This window comes from Triticum dicoccoides, chromosome 4A, assembly GCF_002162155.2.
Source record: "Triticum dicoccoides isolate Atlit2015 ecotype Zavitan chromosome 4A, WEW_v2.0, whole genome shotgun sequence".
In the NCBI taxonomy this organism is placed as follows: Eukaryota; Viridiplantae; Streptophyta; class Magnoliopsida; order Poales; family Poaceae; genus Triticum; species Triticum dicoccoides.
The window spans coordinates 224,433,784-224,438,520 of record NC_041386.1 but is presented as its reverse complement, the minus strand read 5'-3'; the positions used below and the strand labels follow the sequence as shown (position 1 = coordinate 224,438,520).

The window sequence follows — 4,737 nt, the reverse complement described above, 5'->3', positions numbered from 1 at the left end:
ACTAAGCCTCATCTCAATTCGCCATCCAAGCACAGCGCATGGACGCACCTCCCTAGGAAGCGCACCAGCGTGATGTCCAGGCTCATGACCACAAGATTCACCTCCTACCAAGATCCCAGTGAGCCCATTCCCGTGCACATCTGAACTAAACAACTCCCTACAACTTGAGGGACCTTGACATTATTTTTTCATTAATTATAATAGATAAATAATAGGAACGATGCAGTTGCATGAAAAACCTTAGTATGTTTCAGTTGTAGAAGCTACTAACCTTGTATGTTTTCTTTGTGGGACCTGCCATATTAGACCAGCATACAACCTACAACTCTGAATCACCCTTGTCGCAATGACCAATGATAATTTAGAGAGACAAATAGAGGTGGTATTTTCTCACAAACAACAATCAGAAAGTAAGTCATAACCCACTCAAAGCAAAACAAAAAGGTGAGCAAGGTATCAACAGACTTAGCTTGATGCCACATCCATTCACATGTTTGATCCTCACACGGACCAATCTTGAAAATATTTTGTTGTTGAATAAATATCAACAGAAGGAATTAAGCAAATAAAATAATTCTAAGCAATTAAGAATCTACAATTGACACATAATCATGGTGCTGATAGCGGATTGACCATTCTTTTAAAAATTAGTACCAAAGTCAGTAAATGGGAGACTTCTGGCTTGTGAGATAATGGAACTGGGTCTTCTCATATTGCTCAAGTACATCCTTTCCTTCTCATCTAGGAGCTGAAAACTGAAAAAGAAACAAAAAAGAAAGTCACATTTGTGGTCACTCAAATCATTTACAATGTAAACCAAAAATATAGTCTTCCCACGACTACCATATCAGAGAACTTGTATACTCCCTTCGAAAAGCTTATATTTTTTTACGGAGGGAGTATATTTGAAGGTGGATAGCGTTTTTACCAGGGAAGTGGGGTTTTAGACAGCAACTGATAAAAATTGCACCCTATGCTCCAAATGGAAGGTAAATACTACATTTGGGGGGGGGGGAAGTACATTCCAAACATGTTGAGAAACATGAATATAAGCAAAGTACAGGAAGTTATTAAAGATGGTTTTACTCTTCTTGGAAGCAAGATAAGTTCGTTTTGATGTAGTCGAATTCATTTATTGTCCAACATTATAGTGTTACATGTCTACAACGTTAACTAAGTGGCAAGCATTATGCACCCTGTAGTCGTGTTTTATGGACCTCACTGATGGCAAGTGAACAACACATGTGATAGGAGAGGGGGGCAGGGAGTTTAGTATACATGACGACCATTCGAAAAACAAACTCTTTGATGTAAATATGAAGAGATTGGAATCTGCACAGATCTACATAGATGATAATTCCAAACATGTTTACAGATGGTAATTCCAAAAGGAGTAAGAATTATCCTTGAAAACAGAAACATATCGAGAAAATTAGAGCTACACATATCTTTCATGGTGAGTCATTGAGAGGTGCAATGGCTGACGGAACAACAGTACATCTAAGATCTCCATTTATCATAGGAAGGCACAGCCAGCATACTACTAAATGGTAATATGCACCAAATATGTTGGTAGAATATGATTTTGGTTGTAAAATTTATTCCTTGCCATGATCTGTGGTAACATGAAACATTGTAAGATGATTTTGAGCAAGAAAACTAATTTTTTTAATGAGTAACAAGAACAAAAATAGGTCAAAAAATAATGACATACTAAATTCAGGAGTTGTCTATAAATAAACAGCAGCTCCCAGCAGTAGCGATATATACTTATATATTAGCATCAGTGCATTTCAGAACTAACAAAAATAGTCAGCCTACCCGACAACACAGCCAACGCAGGTAGCTCCATCATCGAACACATCCAACTCTATCTGTGGAGCTCTACAGGCGGACTGATTAAGGAACAAAAAATGCATTTGCATAAGATCTAGTAATCCAAACTTAATTACATAAAGAGAAGTACATTCTCAGATTTACAGCTGAAGAAATTTAGCGGGAAGTGTCATATTGTATTCGATGATCATATTGTGACCAAAGTATGTATATATACAATTGCTTGAATTTTGCGGCCATACAGAAATGTAACCAGAGTTAAGCACAATTGCCTGTAAGAAGAAAAGCTGCTAAATATACACAATTTAACTATGTTTCAAGTAATATGCAAGCAGGAACTCAAAGGCTATACTATAATAAAAAAACATGCGCTCAATTCTGCAGAGGAAGGACAAGTAATAACCATGATAAGCAGAGGATAAAATTTAGGGGCCGACAAAAACCTGTTATTAGTGCGGAAAAAACCGCTCCAGCGGCGGCCTCACTGTGGAACAGTGGCGAGTCTTCACCGGATGAGGCGGCTCCTGCGTCCTCAGCAGCAGCAGCATCCTCGCTAGATGAGGCGGCTCACAAAGCAGCGGTTGTTCAGATGCGGAGACGGCAGGTGTGGTGGCGGCTGCCATGTGCAATGGAGCCAGCGCCGACCTGCATCGGTGGCTCGGTTCCTCATGCAGTGCCTGTATCAATCCGGCCACAAGGAAGCTAGCTCACGCACTGCCTCCGTCGATTTCTCATAAGGTCTGTTGAACATGAATGAAATATTTAGTCAAACATTGAGAAAGCAAACTGAAGGATCCTTTGGCCTTCCACATGAAATACCTCATTCTGAAGGCACACAACATGCATGGCATTTGATGATGAATCATCAGGCCATATAAAAATGGATTTAGAGAAATTGCTAGAGATATTACGAAACAAATGTGAGCTGCTAGGGGTGGTGGTAATAGGAAACATGTTTTCCAACCAGACACCAGCACAACTTTGTCGGATGAAAGCTCACTGTTTATGTCATCTCTTACTAAGCTCAACACTTCGGTGACAAACCCATAGGTCTTCAGGATTATTTGACGGTTGGGCTTCTTCTAGCTTCAACTCTTCATCAGCACATTCAAATGAAAATGAAGCAAAGAAACATCTCTCTAGCACATTCAAATGAAAAACTGGAAGCCTCTGGCCGATTGCTGCAATGCTGCTCATAGTGGTCGAATCTTAAGTTAACAACTAAGAAAACAGGTGTTATGTACTGATTAAGAACAGAGAAAATAATTGTTAATTCGGCTCACTACTCAGATCGGTTTCAGACATAACATCATTGTTTCTGAAGATTTATTTCAGAACTTTAACTTCAGTAAGGACAGGAGATCTGCAAAATGTATATATTCAGACATCAAAGCTATCTAAATTCACGCAACACATCTGAGCCACATTACAAAATTCTACAAAGATCTAAGACTACAATCACACCTACAAAAATAAAACAAGTAGATATCACCAATAATTACTTGCCCTCCTAATTAAATTCTATTGTAATTCGCGGGAAATTAATTAATTTAGTAGCCAATGGAATGCATGTACGCGACCACTACCATACAAATTTAGCAGTTGCTTTCACGAACAGAGAGATGTGGATGGAGAATTCCATGGGTGTAAGTTGGACCAGATGAGTGGATAGAGTTCTTGCTGCAGATTGCTAGACATTAGCTGCTTTTTAGATAGACCGGAACTTCACATTAACCAGAGAAAACAACAATATGTTGATCTCCCATCCTGAAGCATACAAGGAGCAGGTTACCACATGTTCATAGGATTATTTCATATCACCATTAGACAAAAATCATGTGCAACAACTATGAACCTTATATCTTCATGTTCGTCCTGTACCTTATTGCCTTGTTCGTCCAAGGCCAATAGAGATGGACGGAGTGCTTTGATTCGATTCAGCCGGCAAGGACCTCGTGCTCACAGCTATCTCTCCTCTCCCCGTCCCCATGTCCTGGACCACTACCACCCCCGATACTGTTCCTGTTGCACTGCTCCAATCCAGACGGAATCCACCAATAGACGATCTTACCGTGAAACCCAACACCCTGTCCCCTGCCACAGTGCCGCCCAGTGTGACCCCTTCGTGCTTCCGCCAAGGCCAACATTGGAGTCGGAGCCGCTGCTTTCCCCTGACTACGCCGGAGCACGTGGTCCGCTGCAGTTGCCGCTGCCGGCGGCAGCGTGAGACCCTCGTCCATGCGTCCGCAAGGAGGGGCGACGTACCTCCTCTTAACATGCCGGTGTGAGTGGGTGCCCTCTGCGAGGAACTACGGGTTGGAGAGGATCTCCGGAAGAGATGTGACCTCGGGGCTGGGGAGAGCCAGCGACGGTAGGCGGTCCGGCGGCGCGCTGTGACGGGGGGCAGGGGACTGACGGGGTGCGGCGATGGGGGGCGGACCGGAGGCGCATGGTGAGGCGTGCGGGGTAGGAGGTGGCGGCGCGCTGGACTGGAGACCTGGACTTTTAGGGAGGCGGAAATCTCCAGGGAGCTGGCGGCCGGGACTCCATGGTCGGGCGGCGATGACGGCTGCAAGGGGATCGGGAGGCTGGGTCATGTGTATGTTTTTTTCTTCGTTTCTCTTGCTCGTACCGGTTCGGGTCGACCTAATCATCAGAACTGCGGGTTCAATTATAAAAAACACAAGGACTTTTCTGTAAAAGCGTCGCGACGGTGAACCCAGAGACTCAATCCGTGCTTTATTATTAGAGAGAGATGGCATGGCAACCCATTTAATAAAAACGTCATATAGTTATATCATCTCATCCTATTTAGTGTTTACAGTCATCATATTTTGAATTATGTCATTCTGTCCATGAATTATATCATGCTATCAAGTTTCCATAGGCGGCATGTATGTG

General features: G+C 42.7%; 1 long non-coding RNA gene across 1 annotated transcript; it reads right to left on the bottom strand.

Moving 5' to 3' along the window:
* Positions 1–277: 277 nt before the first annotated feature.
* Positions 278–4,432, bottom strand: LOC119285691. The gene is made up of 5 exons (XR_005139683.1): positions 3,718–4,432; positions 3,423–3,603; positions 2,280–2,576; positions 1,822–1,895; positions 278–755 (listed from the first exon to the last, which is right to left on the bottom strand). It is a non-coding gene; the product is annotated as an uncharacterized LOC119285691 (long non-coding RNA).
* Positions 4,433–4,737: the final 305 nt, after the last annotated feature.